Source organism: Phascolarctos cinereus, unplaced genomic scaffold (assembly GCF_003287225.1).
Source record: "Phascolarctos cinereus isolate Bilbo 61053 unplaced genomic scaffold, phaCin_HiC Scaffold_4;HRSCAF=312, whole genome shotgun sequence".
Lineage (NCBI taxonomy): Eukaryota > Metazoa > Chordata > Mammalia > Diprotodontia > Phascolarctidae > Phascolarctos > Phascolarctos cinereus.
The window spans coordinates 39958455-39977578 of NW_027555847.1; the positions used below are offsets into that span (position 1 = coordinate 39958455).

Below are 19124 nucleotides of genomic sequence, written 5' to 3' on the forward strand. Positions count from 1 at the left end.
TTATTGTTTTAAAGTTTAAAAAATGAAAGGAAAAGACTAAAGTTATTTTGACATACAATAGTAAATTTTAAATTTAAATTTAAATTTAATTTAAATTAAAAGTCTCTTTTTGTTTTTCCAGTTTAAAAAAAAGAAAACCTCAATAAAGCAGATATTCAACGAGTATGATTCCTCTTGTATTTTGCTGCAATCTTGGCTTCAAAGACTGAAAGCTAAAGCATGCTTCTCTTCTTTTAGTAGAGAGGTAGTAAACTATAAGTTTAGAATAAGATGTATGTTGCTAGACGTGGCCAGTGTGGAGATTTTTTAAATTTAACTATACTTTGTTCTATTGGGGGGAATCATTGGGAAGTTATCATAATATAAAAAGGGGGGGCAAGGAATATGAGCCACCTTTATGATACTTCTCCACAGGAAATCCACTCAGCTTTCTATTTCAATTCAATTCAGTCCATCTAAACAAGCATTTATTAAGTTCCTACTGGACTCACTTCTTAAAGAGGCCTATTCACAGAATGGGTGTTGCCTCACTTAAAGTGAGTGGAGAGTGACTTGGAAAGACCTTAGCTTAAAAGGTCCCATTGCATTGTGGGCCGTCTCCAATCAAATTCCTGATGATATCTGACCAATGTACCCAGATGGCTTTGGAGGAGAAAATGAGGCTGAAGACACAACCCTCCCTCACTCAAATCAAAGTCAATTGCAAGTCATGACATCATCTCCCTGATGTCATGGTCCTCTTCGAGAATGAGGGATAAAACCACAACCATAACCACAGCCACAAGTATGTGCCAGGTACTCTAGATGCTAGGGATACAAAAATGGAAATGAAAGCAGTCATCAGCTTCAAGATGCTTACATTCTGCTGGTGGATACATAGGTATTGCAGGGATACCAATAGAGCATATGGGAAATCCACTCTTTGGCCCTCATTTTTGCTACCCAACCGATCCCTCTTCTTTTTCAGCCACGGTTGTTTAATGATATCCTTTATCCCAGAGTTGTCCAACTCTCAGCTACCCTCAGTACAGCAGAACTAGACTAAAATGAAATTAGGCAATGCTCAACAAAATAAATAAAAACACAATACAATATAGATAATGCTAATCTGTGGCTTTCTAAGTCATTATGCAGCGGTCCTCTTGCACAATTGCTATTTTGAACGTGCTGCAGCCCACTCACACTCACCATATGACTCTCCACTGCCCGTTAAAAAATAATAAAATATTTTATTGATGCTCTGTTTAATATCACTCTCACTTCCCAATGACTCCCCCCACGACTATAACCCTTTCCTTGTTACAAAGAAGTATAGTTAAGCAAAATAAAGCAACACATTGTGTATGATCGCCAATGTGTGCTGTATTCTGAACCTATAGGTCACCATCTTTGTTGAAAGAAGGTAAGTATGCATCAGTCTTTGGTGCTCTGAACACATAGTGGTTTACTACTTTGTTCAAAGTTGCTTTCCTTTACATTATTTTGGTCATTATGTAAATTATTCTCTTGATTCTACTTATTTGTTCTACAGGGGTTCATATAAGCATTTTTATTTTTATTTCTTTATTGGGGGAAGGAGCAATTGGGACTAAATCATATAGCTAATAAGTGTCTGAGGCTGTATTTGAACTCGGGTCTTCCTGATTCCAGGGTTGGTGCTCTATCTACTGAACCACCTAGCTCCCCCACATATAAGTAAGTGTTCTTTAGGTTCCTTGAATTCTTCATGTGTCATTATTCATGGCAAAATAATATTGCATTATGTGCATATGTCACAATTTAATCAACCATCCCCAACTGATGGACAACCACTTTTATGTTATGAAAACAAACAAACAACTATGCTTCCATAAATATTTTCATATATATGAGACCTTTCTGTGTATCTTTGATCTTCTTGAGACTTAACCCTAGTAGTGACATTGATGGGTCAAGGTTTATGATCAATTTAATGTGCACAGGATCTATTATAGTTACAAATAATTTCACAGGATTTTTGGACCAATTCATAGATTCACCAACATTGCATTAGTGTGTCTGTGTTCTTAACAGCCTCTCTAATATTTAACTTTTCTCTCTTTTGCCATCTTTGTAAACAGATTACCTCATAGCTGTGACATGATGCCTACAGGTCACTTTCATTTGAAGCTTTCTCAATTTTATGTATACCCCACCTTTTTCCTACCCACTGAGTTATTTCCATGGAATCGTGAGGATGATAGCATTTGCCTTCAAGACTAGTAGCCTTATTCTGACCCAATCCAACACTTCCCACCATTTTACACTCCTGATCATCTTTCTCATCTCAGCTTAAATGACAACACTAGAGTTCTGCAGACATCCCTTCCTCATCCTCTGCTTGTTCCACTTTATTTTTTCTCTCTGATTACTTTCTTGTTGTCTTCTTCTCAACCAGCACCAACAGTTCAACAAGAAAAACCAAGCCACATGAATTTAAGGAATTCTTTGAACTTTGTCCATCTCATAGGTAAATACAATGGTAAAAATATTTCTATGGCTATTACTCTGTGGGAGAGAGAGTCATGTGGATAATTCTTTCATATGATCACTGACCTCAGAGGTAGTAGAGTCCAATCACCTCATTTTACAGTGAGGAAACTGAGGTACAGATAGGTTAAACAGGTTACTCAGGATCACACAGCTAGTATTTATCAGCAATGGAATCTGAACACAATTGTTCCTCTGCTAATTTTTAACAATTTTTATTAATTTATTTTGATAATCACCAATCACTTCCATCTTCATTAATCTTTTTAAAAATTGTTTTTACATTGGCTAGATTTGCCCCTGACTCTAAAGTCCCTCCCAGCTCTAAGTCTGATACTAAGATGTAATGATAATTTACACCTGAAGGCTATGGGGGAAATAAAAGACAGAATTTACTTCCAAGTTTAAAAAATGATAAAAGTTAAATATCTGTGAGTTGTCAATGATAAAGTAAATATAATCAGCTCTGTCTCTTTATTAGAGAGGCTATATTATCAATCCAGGAAACAGTCTCTTCACAACTTAACAGGATTGACATAAATAGTTTCTAGAGCAACTACAGGGAATAGGGCCATCTTTTAGGATATACTTAGGCAGTCCAGAATAATATTTGAAAAATATTCAAAACAAAATCACTATTTCAAAACTTATGAATACTAAAAAACTCTTTGATCCTTATGGATTCACTCCACTGCAATGCATCCAAAGGGGAAAAAATAAATAAAAAGTAAAAATAAAAGCAAAATTATACATACACTCTACATACACACATCTACAATTTTATTGAGAAATAAGATTAAAGTGGCTAGGTAAGAAATGTAGAATTGTAATGGTTATGCAAGATTCACAACTATTAACAAAAAAAAGATGTATAAGTGTGCATATGAATTTATTTTAACCGAAGATCAGCATACTGAAATATCTTTTACTATGTCTATTTTTGTATTATCTGCAATTTGTAGCTAAACTACTGTCCCATCAAAGCTTCAAGTCTCAGGATTATAATTGAGTGGAAACAGTAGGATCGGGTTGCCCAAATGTCTCTGGCTGGCTAAATGTGAAAAAGAAATTTGTCACAATAAATAGCTTCTATGGGGGACAGGGCAATATTTGAAAAGACTATTTTCTAACAACCAACTCTCTATCCTCACCAACTTTCTCCTGCTTAATCTGCTGTTTCAAAGTGATTTTACACTGCAGGACATATTTATCATTGATTTTAGCTGGAGTGTACAGAAAGGGATAAAACAACTAAGTCGGTTTGAAACACAAAGCAAGTCTCCTCCTAATGGGGATGGGGGGAAGGTAAAGGGGTTATTCCTTTACCCAAGCACAATAGTTTGCATTTGCATATATACACAAAATCCTATCACCTTCCATTAAAACCTCATTAATAGCAAAAGTAGCTTCAAGTGGATCAGTGCACCCATAGGAAAAAAAATCTTTTAAAATCTGTGCATCTGTTGTGGTTTGCTTGACATATCCATACAATATAGGAAATAAAAAAATAGCAAAGAAAAATAACACAAAGGGAAACTCCTGATCTAATAAGTGAGATTCCTTCTCTTCTCTTTGGCTCTACTCAGTATTCTCAACACATTTCTACTTATAAACCAAAGGTTTCTAGTAGACTGTGTCTCCTTATTTTGCAGGCACTCACAGGCCCAGGCTGACTACTGATAGGCATAGGAGATTTGATCTATTTCATTTCAATCCTGAGTCTGTTCAAGGCAGCCCAGTAGCCCCTCACTCCTGGGGATACTACATCTGTGACAGATTTAATGCAGTCATCCAATCAGCTTAGCTTACTGCAACTCCTAAGTGCAAATGATCCACCAGCTGTGCCTTTCTTGAGGTGTGACACCGCATCCAGATGTGCTCTCTCTCTCTCTCTCTCTCTGTCTCTCTCTGTCTCTCTCTGTCTCTGTCTCTCTCTCTCTCTCTCTCTCTCTCTCTCTCTCTCTCTCTCTCAAGTACTAAATAGCTTAATACTTACACATATGACTTACACATCCTAAATTGCGGATGGGATACAAATAAACATTCCTCTAAAATGATTCATCCGTTACGTATTTGTGAAAATCTAAGGACTGGGTAGAGGCGAATTTCAGAAAAATTCTAGGCTACAGAACTATCCGCATATAGCTATCAGAAACTGGGCTTGGTGCTTGGGGCCTGAAAGACAAACTGCAAAGTAGGACCTTAACTCAGGGAATTTGAATTCTACCGAAGAATGGCAACATTTTTTAGAGAAGTAAATACAAAACAATGTGATCAGGAAGAAAGCATAAAGACCTAAGTAGATCACACAAAGCTTCCCACAGGAGGTGGCCCCTAAGAGGAACTTGGAAGGAAACAAAGGATGATCCTAACCCAGAGAGGCAAGCAGAGTACATCCCGGGCACACACAAAGACCAGAGAAGGCATACTACTTCCAGAGAACAGCAAACACAAGCTAGTGTGGCTGAAAAGAAGAATAAATGAATTGATGTGAAGTAATTCTGGGAAAACAGGATGGTTGCAGATTATGAAGGGTCTTAAAAATGCTAAATTTAAGAGTCTGTATATTATCTTAGAGGCAGTAGGGAACCACTAATATTTCCTGAGAAAGTCAAGTGAAAGCAATAAGTCAACAGGAATCTATTAAGTACTTATTATGTGCCAGTCACATAGTAAGAAGAAAGTCAAAATGGTCTCTGCCTTCAAGAAGCTTACAACTGAATGGGGAAGACAACACGCAAACCTCTCTCTATCAATAAAATCCATTCAGCCTATCCTGGAGGTAATCTCAGAGGGAAGGCACTAGTATTATACTCACTAGCTGGGGGACTCTGGGCAAGTCACTTAACCACAACTGCCAGAAAGAAGGACGGAAGGACAGAAGGACAGAAGGAGGAAGGAAGGAAGGAAGGAAGGAAGGAAGGAAGGAAGGAAGGAAGGAAGGAAGGAAGGAAGGAAGGAAGGAAGGAAGGAAGAAAGAATTGTAATTCTGTAGGAGAGGCCCATACAGGCAGTCATAACAAGCAATATGTGTTCTTGAGACAAGTGCATTAAAGAGGAAGATAATAAGGGTTGGAGAAAATCTCACCTAGAGTGTAGGTTCTGCAAGGTGATGGAAATTTCCCAGGACACCTCCTGACAAATGCTGGAGAAGATACATCTCAGGGCAGAAAGGAGATTCACTTGGGGTTTGGCTGTCTTGGGAAGGAACCATCTGCCATCTACTAACTTCCTAGCGTCAACAATTAGTCTTGCTAATGAGGTGCTAAATTTAGGGGGGTTTTTTCTAGCTGCTAAATGATTGCAAGTGTTGTCAATGCCCTCTAAATGACAGCACCCAAAACCAAAGCTATGGTCAACTCACCCTGGTTATTGGTTTACATCTAGGAAGAAAAATCATAGTAGGCATGGATGTTATTAATACAAATAGCAATGCATTAATTACTTCAGAAGTTGAGAACTAAGGAGCAGATATGACAAGAAACAGAGATCTTTTTTAGTAAGTTTCATATCAGCTACATTTCTTCCAGTATTCCTACCCCCAAAGCCCATCCCCTGTTACAAAGAATATTTTTCAAGAAAAAATAGAAGAGGGAAAATATCAATGAGGCCTGGTCAAGATACTGATAAATTTTGAAAATATTATGCAATTTCCTACACCTTTGGTCCTCCCACTTCTGCAAAGGAATGAAGGGAGATGCCTTCATTTCATGAGATGTTTCTTCTTTGGAGCCAATGCTTTTTCTTCATAATTTACAACATTCACTTTTGATTATTTTCTGGTCTTCGATCTTTTTGGGGGCAGAGGAGAGAACTCCAGACCTGCAGCCAGGAAGACCCAAGTTCAAATCCTAGCCCTGATACTTATTAGTGTGGCCTGGGCCTGGGCAAGTCATTTAACCCATCTGCTTCAGATTCCTTATTTATAAAAATGAGCATTGTAATAGGACTTATCTCTCAGGCTTGTTGCGTGGATCAAATAATATAATAATTGTAAAGATCTTAGCACGGTACCTGATGCACAATTAAGTGTCATATAAATGTTAGGCATTATTATTATGGGTGTAGTTATTATTAAGATAATGTTTTTACCTGGGCTTATAAATTATAAAGCAAAATCACTGAGAGTAGGGACTTAACTTTCTCCAAAACTCATAAATAAGTTTGTGAAGGAGGGAGTAACATCTTTAAGAAAAAAGAGAGCATCTCCAACATCAAGTTTTCCGATGATCTGTCAGGCCATATGTATTTCCTTTCACAGTTGGGGGCGGTAGCAAGACTGGGAAGGGGGAAGGGGAGAAGATTGCAAATCAACCATATGGGAGTCAGGACGAAGAAAAGCTGCCCTAGGTGGAATTTGTCATTGAGTTCAACCAACATTTAGCAAAGATTTGAGAATCCAGTACCTAGACAACCAAAGAACTTGAAGCAGTCTCCCTTACTGATCATTTCTTCTCAGTTCCAAATATTCTTTCACCTTTTTGGTTTGTAGAGTAAGCACTTTCACAAGATATTAGCTTCCTTCTATTTGTATGCAATAATATCCTAGGATCTGCATATAAGAAAGCAGATTCTTGTCCCTCCAGCTTTATCTTATACTGTTCTCCATATATGCTCTGTTCCCATGAAAAAATGGCAAAGCTACTACTACTACTACTAGCTTGCATTTATATAATTCTGCAAGGTGTACAAAGTATCTTACGTATGTTCATCTCATTTAGTTCTCAGAGATATCCTGTTAGGCAGGGGTTATTGTTAGCTTCATTTAACAGATGAGCAAACTGAGGCTCTGAGATGCTTAGTGATTTGCTCTAAGTCACAGAGCTAGTGTCTGAGGTTGGATTTGAACTTGTGCCTTCCTCACTCCAAGTCTAGCATTCCACCCACTGTGCCATCTTGCAGCCTAATTTCTGTGCCCTCTTTTAAAAAAAAAAGCTTATTTATTTTATTCTGAACTTAAGAAATAAAATAAGCACTTCTATAACATAGTAGAACAGAAAAAAAGATGATTGTACATGAAACGGCAAATCCATTATGTATAACTTGCTGTTCCTTTTAAATACAAAATAAATTTATTATGTAACTTTTTTTCTTCTTGTTCCCTCTTCTGGTGTCACCGGTCTCCGTCCCTTTGCTCACCTGCTTCCTCTGCTAAAGTGCCATGCCCCCCTTTCTTCCAGATACAATTCAGATGACATCCTCCCTCATTCCCCTGAAAGAACTCTCTGTCTCTTTAAATTTATCATAGTACTTTGTCAGAACTTTTCATCTGAATTTATCGCATATTCTTCCAAGTCTCAGAGGTAATGTGTCTTTTCTTTTCTAGGCATCTAGGTACTGTAGTGGATAGAAACTAAAAGTCACCAAGACCTGAGGTCTAATCCAGTCTGAGACACTTACTAGCTGAGTGATCCTGGAAAAGTCACCTAATCTGTTTCCTCATCTGTACAACGAGGTTAATACTAGGACCCACCTCCCAGAATTGGTGTGAGGACCAAATGGAATAATATCTGCAAAGCGCCTGGCAAACAGTAGGTACTTCTTGTTGCGGTCCGTATTACTGCCAGGGTGTTCAGGGGGAGTTATAGGGACTTTCTGGATTCCCTCCCTCCACTAGATGAGATTATTAGATCTGTTCTAGTCTAATCACAAGGGTCACACTCTGTAGTGGGGGAGGGGAGATCCCTGCAAACCCACTAGAGAGTCCTTTGGTTTCTGGAGCTGCATTTTAAAGATAATTTCTTATTGATGTCTTTTTTTCTTTAAAGCCACAGACACCCCCCTATAAGATGCTATCATGCCCACAGAGCCCTCTTTTGTTAAAAAGAATAGGGGGGAAAAGCCTCTGATACAAAGAACTTATCTGTAAATGCAAGCAGCATTCAGCATCCACAGGGACTCTCTGCCCTCCCTTATACTGAGAAGAGAAAAGATATTCATCATATTTCCTTGGAAGCAACATTGCTTATTGTGTGTAGGTCTTTTCTCACCATTAGACTGGAAGTTTTATGAAAGCAGGGTTTATGACACAGCTATCTTTAGATCCCAAATGTCCTGCACGTGGTAGATGCTTAATAAACCTGGTGAATTGAATTCATTATTTACAAAGGGCATCAGTATAAATCATTCTATGTATCATGAGGGAGGTGGGAAGAGGAAGAGAGAGACAAAGACAGGGAGGGAGGGATGGAGGGAGAGACAGAAAGACAGGGACAGAGACAGTCACAGGAAGAGACAGACAGTGATAGAGACACAGAGACAGAAGGAAAGAGAGACAGAGACAAAGAGGCAGTGACAGAGAGAAAGACAGAAGGAGAAAAGGAGAGAAGGAGAAAAAGAGAGAATGGAGGAGAGATAGAGGGAGGACAGAATGGAGGAATGTGAGAAGATGCTGATGAAAACAGAATTATTGAGGTCTGTCCACTAATTTGACCACAAGCTTAGATGCAGAATGAAAGAATGAGGTATCAAGAAAGAATGCAAAGCTATGAAAGGGGGTAAACAGATGGATGATATTGTCTTCAAAAGAAATAAGTACGTTAAGAAGAGGGGATTAATTTGGGATGGGAAATAATGTAAATCTTTCTCTTTTGGACAGGTTGTGTTTGAGATGCTTATGGCCTTGGGCCCAGAGTCAGAAATAACTGAGTACAAATTCAATCTCAGATACTTACTAGCTCTGTAACCCTGGCCAAGTCCTTTAACCCCTGTCTTCCCCAGTTTTCTCAACTGTAAAGTGGGGATAATAACAGCATCTATACCTCACTTGTTTGTTGCAGGGATGAAGTGAAATCATATTCATAAAGTACTTAAAACAGTATCTGAGGGCAGCTAGGTGGCACAGTGGATAAAGCACTAGCCTTGGAGTCATGAGGACCTGAGTTCAAATACGGCCTCAGACAACTGACACTTACTAGCTGTGTGTATGACCCTGGGCAAGTCACTTAACTCTGACTGCCTCACCAAAAAAAAAAAAGTACCTGGCACACAGTAAGTGCTTAATAAATGTTTGCCCTCTCTCCTCCTCCCTTATTATTTTTATTGTAGGGTCATCTAGATGGAGATGTCATCAGGTAGTGAGGACTCCATTTCTAAAGTGAGATAAGGGGTGTATACAGTAGACAGATTTGGAAGTCATCCATGAAGCTGCTGATATAGATGGAAAAGAAAAGACATCTTACGCCTTTTTCCATCGAGGAGATGTCTTTTCTACCAACATACAGATGGAAAAGAGAAGAAAGCTAATTGAGGATGTCCACACTAGGGGGCACTTTGCTAGGTGCTAGGGATACAAGGATGCAATTCTGTGTCAGCCAGGAAGCTTCCTGGGAAGGAATCTGGGCAATGACCACTCTTCTTTTAGAATCTCAGGACACATATAATATTCTTCAGCAAGGCATGGAACCAAGAGAGGACTCTGGTTCATATCCTCACAGATGTGTGTGTGGGTGTGTGTGTGTGTGTACTTGAATTTTCAATAAATATTTGAAGTGCAGAATTCTGGCATCTGATTCCCAAACTGAACATTGTGATGCTGATATAACTGACATTTTTACCAATAGGAATCACAGATGGGTGGCTCAGGTATTGCACTGTGCCAAAATATTCAATAACCTAGAATAACGGCTCCATGCAGTGAGTAATTGCTCTAGCAGAGAAATCAGGTACCACAGACAGCAAGTACACGGGATAAGAAAGTAGAGATGGGTTGAGATCTGTAGTGCTAAAAAAAAAATGCATGAACAAGATCGTGACTCTCTTTGGTTTTGTAAGGTGGAATCACATTTTACTATTTTTTGCTCTCCTTCTTCATGTTTAGGTGGCGCATGGGGATAGAGTACCAGGCCTGGAGTCATTAAGATTCCTCTTCCTGTGTTCAAATCTAGCCTCAGACATTTACTAGCTTTGTGACCCTGGGCAAGTCATATAACCCTGTTTGCCTCAGTTTCTTCACCTGTAAAACAAGCTAGAGAAGAAAACGGCAAACCACTCCAGTATCTTTGCAACAGAAAACCCCAAACTGGGTCACAGAAAGTGGGAAATGACTGGAGTGACGGAACAACAAAACAATAACTCCATGTTCACTTCCACAGTGAAGACACAGACCTTATCAAAGTATACGCCACCTAGTTTTTGTAGGATCTTGTCAAGTTCTTCAAAGAAGTTCCCTACTTCTCCATTCTCTGCCATAAGTGTAGCCCTATACGACGCAATTCTCTTCATGTTCATCTTTTTGCTTCTTTAAACAAAGGCCTCTTTCAATGGCCAGCCTGCCAGCCATGTTTGTCCTCTACTCCATTCAGCATGCTGCTGCCCAGTGATTTTTCTTATGGTCAACCATGTCATTCATCTACTAAATAAATAGCATTGGCTTTCTGTTTCCTGTAGGATCAAAATAGACCCTCCTCTATTCAGCTTTTATAGCCTTTCACAATATGGCTTCAGAGGATTTTGGGAAGATAGCAGAGTAGGTCAGAAAATTTTTGGCTCTCCAAATATCCTCCACAAAAAGACAGAACACAGCCTCAGAGAGAACATGGAACAACGGAAATAAACAAAAGTCAGGGTAAAGCAGTTGTTCTCCTAAGACAACTTGAGAAGACCCCTGTGGAATCAACAAAGAACAAATCCTGGCTCCTGCTGGGGTTGGGAAACAGGCTCAGCCTTAGAAACTTTCATCTTGCAGTTAGCGTGCGTCTGGGGGATCTGACTGCTGAGTAGGAGAAGACTGAAGGACTTCCACTGTTGAGGGACACCAAACACAACTGTGTAGATCAGACTTGTCCCAGGCTGGGCTGCCGCTGTGATGGAGAAAGAGCTTGCCTCCACCTGGTGAGTGCAGTAGCAGAGGGGCAGGAACTCTGCTGGCTGTGGGCATTTGCAGGACAGCACAGTCCCTGGTTTTAGTTCCAGGGCAGAGAGGACAGCTGGAGTTTTCAGCTACCAGAGGGACCAGAGGGAACAAGATCATCTGTGGGACAGTGTGGCTGGTGGCCCTAGCCACAGCTTATGTGTGAACAGGACAGCCCAAGGTTGAACCCCAGGACTGACTTCAGCAGTAAGAAAGACCTGAGGCTTGGGGCATCATTCCCTCTACCTCGGTACTAGAACTTGATTACACTAACAGCTGCTAAAAACAAAATAAAACAAAAAAATAAAATAAAAATGAGTAAGCAAAGGAGAAAGAACCCAAGCCTAGATAGCTATTATAGTGATAGAGAAGATTTGCATTCACATTCAGAGGAAGACAATGGAGCTAAAAAAGTCACTCCTTTTTCAATAAGAAATTTCAAATGGTCCTAAGCACAAAAAGAGTACTTGGAAGAATTTAAAAAGGACTTTTAAAATCAAATAAGAGAGACTGAGGAAAAATTAGAAGGAAAAAAAAAGAACAATCCAAGCAAATTAAGAAAATTATTAAAAGAAAGTCATGCAACGAAATAGAGAATCAAAAACTTTAGGAAGAAAATAATTTCTTGAAAAATAGAATTGGGCAAAGGGAAAATAATGATGTTCTAAGACATGAAGAAATTATAAAATAAAATCAAAAGAGTGAAAAAAACCAGAAGAGAATGTGAAACATCTCATCAGAAAAACAACAGATCTGGAGAACAGATCAAAGAGAAATAATATAAGAATAGTCAGACTACCTGAAAGTTATGACAAAAAAAAAGAATCTTGATACAATATTAAAAGAAATTATTAAGAAAAATTGCCCTGAAGTTCTGGAACAAGAAGGCAAAGAAAAAATGAGGAAAAAAATCCACCAATCACAAGCTGAAAGAGATCTCAGAAGGAAAACTCACGAGAATATCATAGTCAAGTTTCAAAGCTCCCAAGTTAAGGAGAAAATACTGGAAGCAACAAGAAATAAAACAATTTAAATGTCATGAAGCTACAATAAGGATTACCTAAGACCTAATATCTACTATGTTGAAGGACTATAGGTCCTGGAATAGTATATTGCATAGAGCAAAAATGCTGGAGTTACAACCAAGGGTAACTTATCCAGCAAAGTTAAGTATAATCCTGAAAGGAAAAAAAAAAAAGGACATTTAACAATCTGAAAGACGTTCAGATATTTGTGCAAAAACAGCAGAACTTAAGGAAAATTTTGACATATAACATCCCAGAGAAATATAAGATAAACATTAAAGACCATTAATGACCAAGGGTCTCAATAAGGTCAAATTATTTCTTCTTATACGTGAAAATATTAGCAGTATTTTTATGACTGTCATCCTTATTTGAGTAGTTTGAAAGAAGGCCCTCAGCTGACCTGAGTATGATGGGGTGATTCTGAAAAAAAAATAAAACTGTGTAAGGAGACATAAAAAAGAGTATGATGGGGTGACTCTGAAAAAAAAAACTCTGTAGGAAGAGATAAAAAAGGGTAAGCATCTCATACAAATGAGGCATAAAAGGAAAAAAAATTGATATAGAAGAAGCTAGTAGGGGGCAGGGCAGGTAGTACTGGAAACTTACTCCCATCAGGAATAGGTTAAAGAGGGAAAAACATATGTGTGTGTGTGTGTGTGTGTGTGTGTGTGTGTGTGTGTGTATCTAGAAGGGTATAGAAGTCTTCTAAATTCATAAAGAAATAATAGGACAAGGCAATCCGGTGGGGGAAGAGATTTTTAGCAGGGAGGGTAGGTTAAGGAATAGAAGGGCAAGGTAGGAAATAGAAGTAAAGTAGAGGAGAAAGGAGAAATAGGGTAAATAGGGTGAGAATGCTAGTGAGGAAAAACAGGAAGAAGTAAAATACCTCTGAATATGAACTTACACAAGTATAGTTTAGAATGTCGATGGGATTAATTTGCTTATAATATGGAAATGGGTAGCAGATTAAAAATGTGAATTCAGCAATATGTTGCTTTCAGGAACCAATAAAAACGTGACACACATAAAGATAAAATACAGGGCAGGATTAGAATTTGTTTTGTAAAAAAATTAGCAGGGGTAGTAATCATGATCTCAGACAAAGTTAAAGCTAAAACAGATTCAATCAAAAGAGAAAAATAGGAAAAATACACTGTCAGAAATATTATTCAAAATTGTTTTAGATCATTTAAAATAACTAGATAGTATAAAATACCTGCCAAAACAGACACAGGAACTATATGAACATAAACATAAAACACTTTTTATGCCAATAAAGTCAGATCTAAGTAATTAAAATAATATTTATTGTTCATAGGTAAGTAAAGCCACTATAATAAGAAAACAACAATTTTAACTAAGTAATCTATTTATTTAATGCCATCCCAATAAAATTACTAAAAAAAATCTTATCAAGTTCATAAAAAAGTAATAACAAAGTTCATTTGGAAGAAGAAAAGGTCAGAAACTTCAAAGAAATCAGGAAAAAAGATGTAAAGGAAGCAGATTCAGCAGTATCATTGCTTAAACTATAAGTTAAGAGCATTCTTGAAGTATAAGATGGATAATTTTGATTATTTGAAATTAAAATTTTCTTACATAAATAAAACCCATGCAGCCAAGAATAGAAGGAATGCAGAAAATTGGGGGAAAAAACTTTCGCAGACAATCTCTCAGATAGGATGTGATTGGGTTGGAACATTTGCTGGGGCATAGGAAATGATGTGCTGATTAATTTAGAAAAATATGAAAAGACTTGGTCTTACGAAGGAAGATGCCATCCACCTTCAGAGAAACAGATGACAAGTGGAAATAAGCACAGTATGGTCATATATATATATATATATATATTATATATGTATGTGTATATGTGTGTGTGTGTATATATATTTATACATATACATAGATATCTATAAACATACACATATACACTTATACCTATCTATATACTTATACACTTATACATATATATACACACATTGTGTATATATAGGTGTATATGTGTATGTTTATAGATATCTATGTATATGTATAAATATATATCTGCTTTTAATTAAAGCCTTCTTTGGGCAAAAATAGGGGGAGGAAGGGAAGAAAATGAATTAAAAAGTGCACAGAAGAGAACAAGAGAAAACCTACAAGGAAGCAAAGAACAGCTATGATTTCTTGAAATGGAAATGTATTGTTTTATATTGAGCCCTCTCATGTTCTGCCGTGTATGTGGCGATGTTTTTTTTTCCTTTTCTAATTTTTGTATTTAAGCTTAAAATTTAAAAAACTGGTTAATAAAAAAAGGGGGAAAAATTGGCTTCAACCTGTTTTTCCAGTCTCCTTGGCCACTGCTTCCGCACCTGATGGAGCCAAAGTGGCCTCTTTGTCCCTCACACCCACACCCCATTTCCCATTTCCATGTCTTCCCACTGGCTGGCCCCCAGGCCTGGTAGGTGCTTCCTCTTCACCTCTTAGACTAAGCACTGCTTTCTTTAGATAGTCAGTCCTGATCCCTCCTCAGCCCTAACTGCTACCGTCCCCCCTCCCTAATATTTTTTACTGTGTACATTTATACGCACTTATCTCTACTGTATGAATGTAAACTACTAAAGAACAGGGACTCTTCTATTCTTTGTAACTATTTGCCTAGTGCCTAGTATAGGTCCTGGCATGCCGCAGGTGTTTAATAAGTGCTGGTTTGTAAGATAAGATAATCAAGGATCCTATGAAATTATGTTTCCTGCTGCTTTGAGGTGCATGATGAAATGAGGCAGTGAACAGAGTGTTGGACTTGGAATTAGGAAATCCCAAGTTCAAATCTGACATGAATCAGCTATTTCATGACTGTGAGGCTTTGGGCAAGCCACTCAGCATCTCCCAGCCTCATCATCTTCCTCTATACAATAGGGATACTAGTAGCACCTACTTCACAGGGTCGTTGTGAGAATCAAACAGGATAATATTTGTATAGACTCAAGTTCTGCAAATCTTAAAGTACTATATATATGCTAGCAATTATTATTAAGAAATCACCTCTGATAACTCCTTTGTTGTCCTCTGACAACTTGCTTCTCCAAGAACTTTTGAGCCTTTCTTCTGTCATTTTGTTACAATTTCTTTGTCTTCGAGTATCATTTAGATCATAAAAAACCCATAAGGATGTAATTCAATTCTTAAAATAATGAACAACTCATTGATCATGTGACAAAGATCTTGAATTTAAAAGAAACACAGAACATGGTTGAAAGTGACATCAAAGGCCATCTAATCAACTTCTGTCAACAGCTGAATTTTAAAAAAGACTTGTATGATTATTAGACTTCTCTGTCCTCTTGGGGTCTTCACAGGACTGCATCATTTTTTCTCCTATTTTGCTGATCACCATTCCCAAAGAATTCATCACCTCCTAGTCAGCCTATTGACTCTGAGTTCCATATCACCTGGGTCACTTCTCTTACAGCAGGCATTCTGTCACTTGACACCTTAACAAGATGTGCAAGAGCCTGAGATACAGTATGGTTTAGTCAGGGTCACCTCCATGTCTACATGAGATAATAGAATGAAACTTTTGTGGCACGTGTATATGTACATGTACATGTGTATATGTATGTGGATGGGTATACACACACACACATACATACACACACACACACACACACACACACACACACATTTCCATTTGGTCTCCTGAAGAAGAAGACTATTTCTTGAGGGCAGGCCATTTTCTTATCCTTTTATATTTTGGGCAGCTAGGTGGAGCAATGTAATAGAGCTCCCCGCCTGGAATCAGGAAGACACATCTTCCTGAGTTCAAATATGGCCTCAGACACTTAATAGCTGTGTGACCCTGGGTAACTGACTTAAATCTATTTGCCTCAGTTTCCTCATCTGTAAAATGAACTGGAGAAGGATATGGCAAACCAAGAAAACCCCAATGAGTTCACAAGGAGTAGGACATAACTGAAACAACTGAACCCATCATTTTTCACTATATCTGTACTCAATATCTAACAGTGTTAGCATCTAGTCTGTGATTTGTTATTCTCCAATCATTTCTGATGTAGATAAAATAGAAATACTTCCTGGTTAAAAGGACACTGTAGAATTTACTATTAAGAACCAACTTCTTCACTGGAAACAAAAAAGATCCCCATTGACTGAGGAATGGCTAAATAAGGTATGCTACATGAACACAATGGGACAGATGTGACAGAGAAGCATGGGAAGACATATGAACAAGGTGAAGTAAACAAAAACAAATTAAGAAAATAATATACATGATAATTAACATAGTATGAAGGGAAAGAACAAAAGAAAATTAAACTAAGTAATTATCATATTCAAGCTTATACCTGAGGACAAGAAAAGACAATAGACTTTATTTTTTCCCCAGAGGTGGATGATTATTGTGAACACTGCATACGATGTCAGACATGGTTGTTGTGTTGGTGACTTTTGCTAAACTTATTTCCCCCATCTCTCTCTCTCTCTCTCTATCTCTCTTTTTTTCAGTCTTTATCACAAAAGATGGCTTCCTGCCTAAACCAGGAGAGAATATATTTAGAAATGAAGGTTATGCAAAAACAAAAAAATCAATACATTAAAAAAAGAATCTAGTTCTTTACTTCATCTGCTCTGTTTAAAAAAGGGGGAAAAAGTCTTTTTGGTAGATTTTAACATTATTCTGTATGATTTTTAGTTATTAAAAAAATCAAAATAACCACATGATTATTAAAAATACTTTTTCTTATTTGTAATTCTGAAGTTTAAAGGTATGAATAATTAATGTAAAAAGTAAAGAATAAAATGCCTACTATTTTCCTCTTCCTCTTTCATGGTAATAGAAATGGCTCTTCAACTTTGGCATCAATACTACATTTTCATTCGTGCAAAAAGCATCAGGAATGGTTTCTTTATCTCTTCCTTTGAATATAAGATGCCTGGGAAATGCCAATCTTTTAAGACAGCTTAAAAAAAATCTCTGTTAAAAAATCTTTTTAAAAAGTCATTTTGACTTTGATTTACCAGGCTTATAGCTTCTATATATAAAAAGACAGCATTGTCCTTACAAAGAAACAGTGTCATTTATAAAATAAATGAGAATGGGCTTCCTAAGACCATTAAACAACAAGAGATTCCTATATTTCAGATGGTGAACTATGTGAGGACAAGAAGCAAGCAGAAGTAGTAAGTGAATGATAACATACAAATTCCCTTGACTTGGAGGCATATGTTTACGTATTTTTAAAGAAAATGATCACTAAAATTGACATTGTTCAATTGATTATTAATGTTGAACAAAAAGCTGCACTGAAGTATCATATTTTCTTTTAAAAGTCCCTTTCATTTCCCTGGGCTTTTAACAAAAAACAAAACAAACAAACAAACAAAAGCCATTTAAACATGAGAGATTAACATGATCAATTGTTTATTCTAATCCTTTTGGGGAACAAATATTTTTAAATTTTTACATTTTAATAGATTCTTTTGCTTTTCCATCACATTCACCTGCCAATGCATTTCTCCACGGAGCTGTTCATTACAACAAAAGAACAAAAAAAAAGAAACAGAAGGAACTATTTCAGCGAAATTAACCAACGCATAAAACCACTTTAGCATCGGTAGGTCTGTTTTCATATCTTAAGATAAGAGAATATAGGAAAAGAAATGGGGGATACTTGTTATTTTCCTTCCTGCCATGGCCTCATCTCTTCTCCTCATTCATCCAAATCCTACCGATCCTTCATGGTCCAGCTCAAGGTCCACCATCTACAAAAAGCTTTCAATATTCTCTCAGCACCTTGTAGATTTAATCTGCCAGCAGTTGCTCTGCATGCTTTTGACTCTACCGCCATAACCATCATGCCCCCACCCAGCATGACCTCCTCGCCAGGCAACTCATCGTCATGGAGATGACATCCTACTTCTTAGTCATACTTCATCAGCCCCCTCAGTTGCTTCTACCCCTCTTACTGGAGAGATGGAGAAACAAGCAAAAAACTCCACCCACACAGACCATTTATAGAAGGCTCAAAATTCTAGCCATCTCTCCACCCGCCTCCAGCTGTTCTGCTTGGTTTTGACCCTACCATCATCATCACGACCCCCTGACATACACCTACAAATACATACACTTTTTAGCTCCCTTTTGTACATTCTCTTTCTCCATTAGACTGTAAGCTCCTTGAAGGGAAGGATTGTCTTTCTTTTCCTTATTTATATCCCCAGATCACACCACAATACCTGGCACATAGTAGGAACTTAATAAATGTTTATTGCATCATATCTTCTATCTTGAATTGAGTAGTGTATAGTGCATGCAGTAGTTATAATTGCACTAGGTTCCTCCTCCAAGTTCTTAAACAAAGGTTGAATGACCACTTCTTAGGGATTTTTTGGAAGGGTTTTGACCAAGTACAGGTTGCATTAGAAGCCCTTCAGGTCCCCTCCAACTATGAAATTCAATGTTTTATGCCTGTATGTTTTCTCTCCTAATCAGAATTTTTAAGTTCTTATAAGACAATGGTTGAATGCGCAATCAATCAAGAAGCATTTATCAGCACTGGAAGTAACAGTCACATCAACTGATGCAAAAGAAATATAATTGTACTTGGAAATAAAAGCTCTTCATCCAATTATATTTTGTTTGCCTTATAGGGCATGTGTGTATGTATGTGCACACTGACATATATATGTGTTTATATACACATGTGTGTATACAGCACATCAACTGATACCGTTTGGTC

At 37.5% G+C, this 19124-nt stretch overlaps 1 protein-coding gene across 1 annotated transcript in view; it reads right to left on the reverse strand.

Annotated features, from left to right (window-relative positions):
• CNTN3 (contactin 3) overlaps positions 1–19124 on the reverse strand; it is a 439279-nt gene that overhangs the window by 176969 nt on the left and 243186 nt on the right. The gene's annotated exons all lie outside the window — the stretch shown is intronic.